The following is a 13,420-nucleotide window of genomic DNA, read 5'->3' on the forward strand; positions in this document are numbered from 1 at the left end:
ATAGCCTACAAAGCGAGTCACATATGTTTAACCTTCAGCTACAGGGACAGCTTTACACCATGTCGAAAATGTTTTGTTATACAATGGGATGTGGCATTGTGCATGCAGTTTTCTGACAATAAAGCATTATATAAAAAAGCTTTACGCATTTACTCGTTTCTGTGTATTTGGCATATATCCTATTTATGGTAAGCAAAGAGAAGGTAGGCTTTAAAAGTTATTGTAATTATATTTGTACAATCTCCCTAAAACAGGCAGCCACGGTTTGAGGCATTTTGCATATTTGAAAAAAAAACACAGAAAACAAACATTATTTAAATGCAAACGGTGTTTTACGGGCTCTGCCAGGCAGCTGAAGGATGAAAAGTGAACAAAAACACACGATGACTGCAGCTCAATACGCCCTCTAGTGGACACCTTTGAAACCTTAACTAATGCGGATTTCAGTCTATGAATGCTTTACTTATACCTACAAAAAGATTATATATATATATATATATATATATGATATATGATATTATACTGCCAATAATATTTCACTAAATTTATAATATCATATGAAATACCACATGAAAAACAAATAAACATAACTATAATATAGTTTTGGTAAACGCACAGTGCAATCTAGATTTCATATTTTTAATCAAGGTGCCACTTATCTCCATCAGTCACACTCTGTAAGCCACTTTAATATTGTCCCTAATATAAAAACTGATTCCAGACCTGTGATCTTCTGACTGAAGTGCCAAGGTCTTCATAATGAAAGCTGCTCGCACACTCCCGAGTCATCACCAGACGTCTGGAGCCGGTGTCTTGATTCATTGTGAATTCCAGCACACCTTAATATGCTGGGGATGCTTCTCCATAGTCGTATCATTACAGGGTTGCCTCTCTAACACAAGCCTTTTGAAGCTCCTCTGTCGCTAATACCCTTTGATTATGCGCAGATAGGAGCGTTTGATGGTGCTTCAGCTGTAAATCTTCCCGTTCTGGCTCAATACAGTCCTCGTCCTTGACCTTGAATGTGACCTTTCCTCTCGATGAGCGCACTTGACGACGGCGATGATGATGAGGTCTGTCGTTCTCTTGGAAGTGCAGAACATATGTTCTGGTCACAAGATATTATAGGTTGGGGTGGAAGTACAAGGCTCTCTCACCTTCTCTCTCTCTTTTCCTACAGCTTTTTGACTGTATTGAACACACATGTACAGTATGTTACAGAAAATGATTTCAGCGAATTTAAGAGAGACCATACGGCACATGTTGTTGCTTGGAATATCTGTCCCCTGTTGCTTGCAGGAGCTGCAAGCTCTCTTTTCGATTCTGAATCTACTTCAGACTTTATCAGCATGCCCGAGGGCCAGGCCCTGATGAACAACTACCAAAGCCACACAATAGAAGCCCGACTAATAACAGCTGTCTCTATTAGTCCAATTATATTGCCTTAAGACATGCTGGAGACAGAAGCCACATTTGGAAGAATGGAAGCGAATAGCTATACATTAAAACACAATTTTGCAAATTAAATTTCAATTTAATGGCAGTTTTTCTTCAGGTAATGAGGGCCCGGTCTTCTGGGCAGGCTGTCTAAAAAGCAATGTCTCTCTCTTTTTCTTTCTTTCTCGTCCCTTCAATGGAGATGAGGCTTTTATGTGGTACAAACTGCAATTTTTTCATGTCTGTCGAGGACAATTCTCTGAGGCGGTGGTTTTTTAGCGCGGCTGCCCTTACCAGTAACATTTTCATCTGCTTTCATTGTCCTCTCCTTCTGTTTTGCAATGCTCAGAGATTGAAGGGGTGTGTTTGAACCGGAGCTTTTCTGTCCCGTTCCTCGCTCCTACAAAATGACAGCGGAGAAAACAGCCCACAACGCACACCTTTCTCTCAGTTCAATGCCTCCAGATTCTCGTATAATTGGTTCTGTATGGTCCGTTCATTCATTTGTCCATCCATCCATCCATCCATCCATCCATCCATCCATCAAGGGCATCGTTTCAGAAGTAGCCCATCCTTAAAAAGAGAGAGAGAAAATAATTGACAAAACAAAAACCAAACAAGAGAAATATTACAAAAATATGAGGTATAAAACTGTGTCTGCCTGTACCTATGACTTTCTTCATGAGCCACCCACTTACTCAAAGGTCGATAAACTCGTGAAACGTTACATAGCTACAGGTATCACCCACCCACCCCTGCTGGCCTTTCAGTGTTGAAGACAGTTAAGCAGGCTTTCAGATCAGACACCGCAACAACGAAAAGAAAAAAGCCCCAGTGTGGGACTCCATCTCTCTGTAAGCCAAGCAAGAAATGTCTGGGTCAGACCTTGGGTGGTTTGAGAGAAGAAGGCTTTCCACTCTACCCCGCTAGCCACCCTCAATCCACCGTGCAGCAGGGGGGCTCTGGCTGAGCGGAGGAGGAACGAACGACAGGTTTGTTGGCTTCATTCGCCGCTCTGTCTATGTGGAGTCCCTGCCATGCTGCATTCAGAGAACTGGTAATGGTGCTTAGGTGTGTGTGTGTGTGTGTGTGCGTGCGTGCGTGTGTGTGTGTGTGTGTGAGAGAGAGAGAGAGAGAGAGAGAGAGAGAGTGGGAGAACAAAGACCTTGCCAAGCTGGATTCAGAGACATGGCACTGATGTGAGTGTTTGTGTTCCATTCTGGATTCTGAGACTCTGTAAAGTGCTGGCATGCGAGCGTATGTTTGCATGTGTGTGTTTTGCACTGTATCCAGAGGCTTTGGTAATTGAGGTGCTGTTTATATAGAGAATGAATCTCACTCATTTTCTTGAGGGGAACAATATAACATTTAGTGTATACTGGAAGGATTGATGGACTTTACGGGCGGCCAGACATACAGTAGTGTGCGTTTATTTGTTTATGCTTTGTTATTGTTAAAGAGCCACTAAATTCAAAATGAAAGTTTCTTTCCTTTTATTTAAAATATGTTATCAATAAACTGATTTGCTCCTAAGCGCTGACAAAATTCTAATTTATAAGATATAGACGGTTTCCTCGGGTGCACTTTATAGCCCCAAGCAAACTTACGGTTTGTTGATCGGTCTAGCTAGTGGCAAATAACACAATATAAAAAAATAAAGTTGTGTTTTGCTTTGTTCCACTGTTTTTTTATGAAGTTTAACATGCTGAATATGAAAAACACATTTATTTATTTTTTTACCATAAACGGTACTCACAAAAAAATATATAAATATTTTCAAACATTTTAACGTTTCGATATTAATACTTGTACGTAGAAATTGCAAAGTACTGGCATAACACTGAGCTCAAAACAACAGTTTAACATAACAGTTACTAAAAAATGAGTAGTCTAAAACTTCAGAAGTGTAAATTTGATCGATTTTGTCTTTTATGACTCAGGGTGCGTTTACACTTGGCATTAACATGCGACCTGTATCTGGATGTTGTCCACATACACATTGAAAAGACAAGTGTAAACGCGCTTTTGATCGGTATGTCATCCGATCAGCGTGTCCTGATCCAGAGGTAGTCGAGGACGCATTGTGATCGGATCTCAGTTTAATGTAAACGCAATCCAGACAGTTTATCTACATTTACCGGTACAATTTCACAGAAAACCCCGCCCGCTATCATTATTCTCTCTTCTGTCCGAAGCCTCTCAGACTGCGGAGCAGCTGACAAATGCAGCGGAAAGTTACTTTTACCTACAGAGGATTTATGTCAAATCACACGAGATGTTTTACTTGACCACTTCAGCTGTATCATCGCTGTATTTGTGACTGCCATGAATGGCGTTGACTCGCACACACAGCGCCAGCTTAAAACGCATCATTTGTTTATTTTCATGTCACAGACACGAATGGCAACACTATACCAGCTTGTTTCTAACATACGTGTGTGTGTTTACTGTAGCCTATACGGCGTAATCAACTCTCTGGTTCCCCGAGGGCTGCTGCCGCTTGTGTCTCGTACGGCTCTCACTTAATCCTTGGTGTTTCGAGTCTGACGTCATCACCCAAACGTGTTTTTTCATCAATTTTAACAATCATAGGTAGTTTAGATGGTTAGAGTAAGGTTAGGGTTAGGGTGTGGGTTAGGGTAAAGGTTTCGTAAGACTTGAAACACCAAAGATTTAGTCAAAACCAACAAGCCACGCCCACGTATCTGACTCGAAAGTACCGTCCCCGGAAGACAGATTAAGCGGCAGACGGGCAGCTTGAAACGGAGCTCTGAATACACCGTATATCATTTACACACAGAAACAAGATTGTATAGTGTTGCTAATAGCTGATGTCGGTAAACACGCTATTTAGGGCGCAGACCAAAGAAACGACGCGCTGTCACTTTCTGCCGAACCAACCCAAATAGACGAGAACGATGTAAGTGGTCGCTTTTGATCATAGGAACTTCGGCCTACTTATGTGATTATTTTATGTGTCTGTGACATGAATAAACAAATGATGTGTTTAAAAACACCGTTAGAGTCTGTGTGTGTGTGTGCGCGAGTGAAACCCGCCACAGCTCAAGTACAAAAGCTTGTGTCATTTTACAAACGTCCTCTGCTTATACTTTCACATATAAGATCATTAATCGTTTTAACCTTGGTTTACTTCCCACCGCTGCCTCTAGTTCAACATGGCTGCGTATCAAATGTGTAACATGCTCATCCTCCCCGTTATACGTGTTGTGTGAAATCTCCCCGCACCGGGGCTATTTTTAAATTGCAGGCTTATTAAAATAATGGGCGGGAAACTATAGAGATCCGATCAGTTATCCAGATGTGGAAGCCACTTGTTGACAAGTGTAAACGCGCTGTGTCCTGATTGTCTGAAGATCCGATCTGCTTGTTCGGATCACCGAGATCGCATGTTAAATATACATTAAAACATTGATGCTACATGAAAATAAATATTACCACAATAATTAGCACCACAGATTTGTACAAAAACTATAAAAAGGTCAGGCGCGAAAACAATGTTACACTGTGTAATATAACTATTTATATTTTGAAGTCTAATTTCACATCAGTTTCAGAGAAACGACAGCACATAGCAGATCATATGCGGCAATCATATGTGTACACAGTATGTACCCGTAGTATTTAAAATCATGTGTTTGTTAGCATTAGTAAAAAAAATTCTCCAATGACTAACAATGACACTTGTTCATTGGTTTACACGTTTATAATGCTTGTTTTGACAGTGGGAGCCACAAGTGGTGCGTTTATAGCGTGTAGGAAGTTTCAAACATACTTAAAGGTCAACATTAATAATCAACATTACAATACCAAGGGGACTAATATAGTTTTTTGACATAATCATACAGCCCTACCATTATGCATTTTAAAATTACAATTAACCGTATTAATTCATTATAAGAAAACTACTAAAAAGGCACAAATAAGTGTGTTTTCCCTGTATTTATGGAGGATCTTGAGAGATTATACATCTAGGCTCTAAAATTTGGGAACCCCTGCATTAACATGAAAACAACAATGAGCAATACAGTTGTCAGCATTTATTAATCTTGTTTATTGTTATTTAATGCCATATACAATTGTTCATGTTAGTAAATATCTGAAAATAAAGATTAACAAATGTCATGTTTATTTATTTATTATTTATTCATTTATGTATTAGATATTATTTATTATAATGATCTTGCTTGGTCTATAAACACCATGCACTGTGCTGTGTTTTACCTTTCTGTGTTTTTCTTGTGTGCAGAACACACCGCTTTTCATAACACGTTTTTTGTAAAAGCAAATAAAGTGTAACAACAACAACAACAGCTATAGACTCTACTGCATCTACCTGTCGATGAAACGATCTGTCGTCTTCAGTGAGCGGACACAGACTGTGAGGAGCGAGCGTTAAATGGAATAAGCGGAGTGGAATATGCCAATATTATCCGACTGCAATATCGGAGGCTGCACTCGCAGGGACGCACTCCTGGGGACTAGTGTTGCTTTCGTCAACGAAAATTATGACGAAATATGGTCGTCAACGAACCTTTATCACGTGACGAAAACGAGACGCAACGCAACGTAAATGCTGGTCATGTGACGATGACTATAATTAAATGTACAATGCAATATTGTTGACGAATAAAAACGAGACTAAATGTGGTTTACAAAATAAAAACTATGCTAAAATGTCTCTTCATTGTCGTTGACCAAAACGAGACGAGACGAAATGTTATTTCGTCTGATGCGGAATCCTGTTAGTTAAATGTCGTCTGGCTGTTCTGCGTGTCTGAATGAATTATGTGCACAGTTTAACATACAACACGAGTGATGGTCGAGGATTTATCTGCGTCTGCACTGTATGAGGATATGAACACAAGAACTTCATCTCCAGAGTTGCTCTGAGTTTATTTTACGAGCGTTTACTGTTTGAGTGAAGCTATCGGCAAACACAAAAACTCAAGCGTCTAACCAAAGACCCGTCAAAATAAAAGTCCCGTTAAATTGAACACTCCGACAAAAATACTTTAGTGAACTATAATAACTTTAAACCTCTCTAGCTCCAGTGCTATGTGCAAAAAAAGTCTGCATTAATTTACTGCATTCTGTATGCTACTACAGGGCACTGAGGGCACTTACTCTTCTCCTGTTGGTTCTTTGCAATGCTGGCAAATGTAACCTTTCAGTTGACTTGCCAAATCACTTTCATTTGTTTTATTAATAAAGGATATTGGAAGTAAAATTTGTCTGGGTTATGACAAATGCTACACACAGCGAGAAAAATAAAATTTGTATAGGAAAAAGATGCATCGAGAATTGTTTTATCATCACATTCGCCCTCTGAATCATAATCGAATCGCATCGTGACGTGCCTAGAGATTCCCACCCCTACCGATGGCCGTAAATTCAAATCAGACGTCTTCCGTGTCTGGAATAAGATAACCTTGTTTGAAATGGGTTTGGCTAAAATAAAATTTTGGTTTCGTCTATACTACTAGGTACTTATACTGACTGGGTTACATAGAATTGCATTACTAAAAAGAGACTAAAATACAATTTTCATTGACTAAAACTAGACTAAAATGTCATCAGTTTTCGTCGACTAAAACTAGAAGAAAATATTAATGGATAATTCTGACTAAAATAAGACTAAAATGCTCAGACTTTTAGTCGATTGAAACTTGACTAGACTAAAAAGTGTATGAACGTGACTAAAACTAATAAAAACTAAAATGACAGCTTGACACAAAGACTAGATTAAAACTAAAATTAAAACAGGCCGCCAAAAACAACACTACTGGGGACGCACTTCTATGACCCTAATTGGTTTTTACAGCGCCACCTACCGAATCGGAGTTAGGAGAGAACCGTAATACCAAGGACCGAAAAAGTGCAACTAAGACAGTATATCCACCCAATTCTAATTACCTAGTTTTTAAAAGGTTTATTACACACAAATACTATATTTCATGCAATTAATCCGTATTGCTAACAGCTGAATGTTGAGTAATTATTGTGACTAACTAGCATAATATAATAAGCAGGAAAATTAAAATAAACAAGAAATCATGGTATGGCCTTTTTAGTCACTAGATCAAGCACATTTCAAGTACAGAGTGAAGACACTATGATGACTCTGGGCGCAGATTTAAGATTGTGTTTATTTAAAATCACAACTGAACAGTTGAACACACACACACACACACACACACACACACACACACACACACACACACACACACAAAAGCAATATAAATAAATAGACTTAAATTAGGTCGAAGCCTAGTACTTGACCAATTTATTTATTCATCTTTTGTCATACTATTGCCTGCACTGATCTGTGTCCTTGAATAGACTACACAATACATTACAAAATCTAGCACATGGTATTTTAACAGTCAATTATTATGATGTCAAATGTAACAATCAATATTATAGAAACAGTGTCAAAATGAAGAGACATGCATCATGGGATTAACAAGTTGACTGCGCACGAGACAATTAAAACATTAAGATTAATTTAAATTACTTAAAATGGAAAAACAATGAGTAATTAACAAGGTTTCACAACGAAGAGTGCTACAGTTTATTGTGCTGGCTAGGTCTAGAAGTAATAATCATCTCATAATCACAAAAACTACATTGCCAGTCGTGCTACAGTTTCGCCAAACGAATATACTTACAACTCGTTTTACAGCATTAAGCTTATATTGTGGCTATATATTGCATTCAAGAAGGGATGTTTAGCAACTCACTTCGGCTACATTAACTTTCCAATAAAATGTTAAATGTTTTTAATGTTGAACTAATAAAAATTAATTCAAATTTGACACACACTCAGATTGTCGTCCATACTGGAAATGCACTCGATCGATGCACTCGACTCGTCACTTCCGTTGTCGCAGGGTCCTAGAAGTGCGTCCCCAGAAATGCGGTCCTAAGAGAAAGTTTTTCGCGGGGATGTGAATCCTCTCTACTCCAATACGCCCTTTTCACAATGACGTCACTTAACTTCCGCCTTTTTGCAAAGCAGTGTATCATAACATCCGTCTTGCAACAAACAAGAAGAACAAGAAGAAGAACTTCCGTTTTGCCGTCGCGCTGGAATTTAACAACAGTGAGAAAAAAAACTGACAGAACACGTATTCAAGTACTTATCCTAGCACCTTCGCTAACACAAAAAGAAAACAAAACACTTACCTTCATAATCAAACAGGTACTGTTCAACGAAGAATTTGTATCCTTTCTCTAGCTTTGATCTTGTCGTTAGCGAAAATTTGTCTGCAAGACGTTGTACATCATCTAGACGTATTTGTGGCAGATGTGCAAGGGACTTGGTAAACTCCATTCTGAGGCGCTAGCGGAAGTAACTTCTTCTTCTTGAGTTTTACTGGCGGTTGGCAAATCAGCTTATAGGTGCATTACCGCCACCTTATGAACTGGAGTGCTAGCGGAAGTAATGATACACTGCTTCGCGGCAGAACGGAAGATGCGTGACGTCATGTGAAAAGGGCGTATTCGGCTACCGTTCTATTTCACCTAACGTTACCAAAGGGCGCCAGCCTGTGAGGGCAAATGGGCAGTGGCTCAAGCCACAGAGCCACGCGTTCCGGTTCCCGTCGGTCCGTTTCAAAGGAGTATTAACTGAAATACGGGAGTTTCACGGGAGAAATAACAAAACGGGAGGGTGGCGGGAGATGGGTGTGAAAAACGGGAGTGTTGACAGGTACGCTGTGGATTCTCTGCCAAAAGATCAAGGTGTGGTACCATAGGTGTAAATAATCATTATTTCCATTTTACTAAATGCTGTTCTTTCGCGTTCTTGTCTCTAAGTTTTTTGTTTTCTATTTAGCGCGGCACTGCGATAGCGCTTGTCTGCCATTATAACAGCGTCTTAATGCATTGCAGACAGACCGGGTTCAACTGCGTAAACGTGACGGATAGAATACACAAATAACCAATCAGGAAACGCCAACATGACTGACGGAAAGTTTAGCCAATTAAACGACATCATTCCTTACATAGGGCAGTGCTATTGAATCGTGCTAGACCAATGAACTACGTTTAAATGAAAATAAAATGACTGGCATATAACTAAACAAATCAAATTAACGAGAGCAGGCGGCCCCCTGGGCTGGAGCCCAGTGAGTCAAGCCTAATGGTAAATCCAGCCTTGGTTACGTCTCATTCAAGTGTAACTTTGTCCTGTATGTTTCTTCAAAAGCTCCTTAGGTGAAACAGACATATGAAATTATTTCATGGCATACAAGAATAAAGGTACGATATGGACCTGTAAAACAATTCGAATGTATTATAATTTGATGAATTGCAGAACATAGTTTATGTTTATTATTCTGTCAATAGTTATGACTGCAGATTCAGATGTATTGGCACAAATCTGCGCATAGTCTGAAACTCTAAAGAAACACATGGAATTCCTGTTTTTTATTTTGTTTGGGAGAAGCAGCAAGCTCCATTTAAAGTCTCCATTGATTCTCAACGCTGTCTATTAAATGGGACTGAAATATTAGAAAGATCTCAGTGATTTTGTCTAGGAATGCCAAGGTCATGGGTTTGATGCACTGAGAAAACGTGCACTGATGACAAAATGTACACCTTGACTGCACTTAAAGTTAATTCGGAAAACAGTGTGTGACAAATGGATAAATGTACATCCATTTTAATTTTTTTAATTGCATGCATTTGATACAATCTCTCTGTTAGTCTCACGTAACCGGTAGAAACTGGGAGGACGTTGATGAACTCGCTCTCTTATTCTCACCTACCTGCTCCTAGTGCAGCCAGACGTCTCTCTCTCTTTGTCCTGCAGGTGTGAGATAAGCTGACAAAGGCGAAATTATAATTAATGTTAAAATTCTAATTAAAACCCTGGCAAATGTAAGATCGGTGGATGACAGTGATGTGGACTGCGCACAAGCGCACAAATACAATTGTAATTAATGTTTTGAAGATTAAATTAAGAAATAAACAGCTGAAAGTTCAACTAAGCTATTAAAGGAAATGGTATACAGCGAGTCGTTGTAGCCGTGGAGAAGAGCATAAAAATCGATTAAATCCCTGGGTTTTTCCATGATAGATGATTTACTCCTTTTTTCCTTCTGCCTTATAAACATCACACAGACAAACCACTTAACTGTAATTGCCACTGCGTTATGAGAGTAACAACTCTTATAATACCGGAGATGACAGGAAGTTATACATGACATCAATCATTGGCAAACTCATACCGTCAACCTTAAGCCCGTCCCAAGATCGCAAAATATGTGCTGTGCATTAGAAGTCGTTGAATTACATATTTAGTTACACTTATTAGCAAGTTTCTACATGTATCATCTTTAAACAGTAGAATGTATAAATTATGAAATATGAGTGACAAAAATCAAAGAATGCATAAAGCAACATTTGCATAAATCAAGCATTCACAGCGCTTACATTAAATATTTCAAACAAAATGTGTTAGATGAGTCAGATCTTTCTAATAATGGCATTCTAGGCGAATTCTTCACCAACATCATTTATAAAATGTAACACTGCTTTGGTGATTTCTATGTGTAATGCGTTTGTTCTGCATTCATCATATTGTCCTGCTTGTTGTTTTAGCCTTCTGCAAGGTTGGTGTATATATCTAAACGGGACAGGGACTTGGCAGGAGAAACTAACTCTTTACATGCGATTATTGATCAGCCCTGAAGCACAGCCAACTCTGAAGCGTCTACACCGCGAGCCTCCCCACAACTCGCGACAAATCTAGAACGCTATGGTTATAATCAACAAAGCTGTCTGCACCGCGAGCATGCTTGTTTGTTTTCTTGTGCTCAGACGGAGAGTTACAGTAAAAACCAATTGAAAGCTTCGATTGCTTAGTTGAGGTTACCTCCACAGCTGAACAACGGGCCAATCACAGCACTTTTACATTCGTTTTTTCCTTCATCTCTGTATTTCTCTTGTTCTCTAGACCTACAGGCACGATCATTGTCTATATGAAAACAGCGCAAAATCACTGTACTCAAATCTATTTCTGTCCTAGTGGGAATTGCAATAAATTGGTTTGTGTGAGACAATGCTCTTTATAGACGACGGGGACGGCCTCCGCGCTCTCATTTGTTCATCTCAGCCGTAAGAACGGAATAGAAACTTGCACTACTTCATAGTAAAATGGGTCACGGGGAGTTTTATTCGTTCTTCCAAAGAGTTGGGTCATCACATGATTTCAGGCAACATACATGAGCCATAAAAATGCAAAAAAACTGTTTGAAACGAATGGGACCTAATATTTAGCCTACTTGGCTGCGAAGGTTTTGGATTAGGTGAATTGTGGTGAAACATCAGGCTGCGCTGATTATTATATTTTCAGCAAGAACATCAACAGAGAAACAAGAAAACCTTAAAAAAAGAAGGAATACATTTGATTGTGATTTATACAAGTGGGTCACATGTCTGAGGGTCACAGAAAGCAGGAGATAAAATGGTTGATGTGAATAATACAATAAAACTTCCTAATCATATAATGGTGCTAAAAGTAAATATATATAGGGGAGGACAAAACACCTCCCATATAATTTCCTGTTAACGTCAAAGTTTGTGCATCCTATCAAACCGTTAAAAATGAACATAAAAATGTTGAACGTTGCATGTGACTATGAAAGAAAATAAACATCATGCAGTGGAACAAGACAATTGAGATAATTGTATGTTTTACAAGTGTCTGCTACGTGAATAAATGTAAATGAGAATTGACATAATCAGTGAGAAAATATAAGATCAACTGTTTGTTAACCTTTCTGTGCTTTATAAACATTCAGCGATGCACACATAAGATGTACTGTATATACAGTAATGAAATCCATGACCTTGATGGAGTAAGTGTATGTTCTATCAGCTAAACATCACGAGTCAAACACTATACATGCATTTCCCGTGCTCCTGCTCATGACTGTAAAAAGGTTTTCTATAGGCTGCATATTTATAACATCTAATTTAGGGTAAATAAATCCCATTCTGCTCTCACATCTACAGCATGACAAGCGCCTGTGTCAGGGACTGCTGAGAGCTCACAGCAGTGATTTCCACATGACTGACAGCTTGACTCATGAATTAATAATGTGAATCAGAGTCAAGGCGAAATCTATAACAAATCCATCACAGCTTTAATCAGAAAAATCTCTGGTTTCCGCTCTTCCTCGCTGACTTTTTGTGCACCCCGACAAGAAGGATGCCATGTTTCTCAGAGTAACGCTGCAATTAGTGGTGTCAGAAAGTAACTGAAAGAGGTTGAGTAAAATTGTTTTCGCATATTGAGTCAGGCCCGTAGGTTTCTCGGCAGAATCAAACATTTAAATGAATTTCTTTTCCATTCCTACCAACAAAGTAATTATAACAAGGTCAAAGACTCTATCAAGGATGACATTCTTTTCTTAGCTCTTAATTTGGTTTGTCCTTGACTACTTCACACAAGACATTTCACTTTTTTCCCCACATGCACACTCTTTATTAAAGATTGCTGCTTGGAGTCCTTACAGTACATGTCAAATCAGTGAGCCGGTTAAAAGTAGTATATAGTGACAGGTTTTCAAATAAATGCAGTAAACTGATCAATTAATAGTACGTTGCTCGCTTTTTGTTTTTTTTATACTCCCACAGAGAGCGCGTGGCATGGGTACAGGGTGAGGCTGAAATCCTGCCCAAGGAAGCTACTGTCAGGCGACTCTGTTCCCAAGCTGCAATTTAGACCCCAATTATTGTTATTATTCACCCAAAGAAAGAGATGTGGACAAGGGGTCATTTTGGAGGAAAGGGGCCGAGCAGGAATTGAAGAGAACAACAATTCATTTCACTTCTCCCATTATTCAGTTTTGGTAATTTGAGAGAGTGGAAATAATAAAACCACACATGATCCGTACATCAGATTAAATGTTGGAGAACACTAAAGATCTTTTTTGGGATGTTAATAAAAATA

This window comes from Triplophysa rosa, linkage group LG20, assembly GCF_024868665.1.
Source record: "Triplophysa rosa linkage group LG20, Trosa_1v2, whole genome shotgun sequence".
Taxonomy (NCBI): Eukaryota; Metazoa; Chordata; class Actinopteri; order Cypriniformes; family Nemacheilidae; genus Triplophysa; species Triplophysa rosa.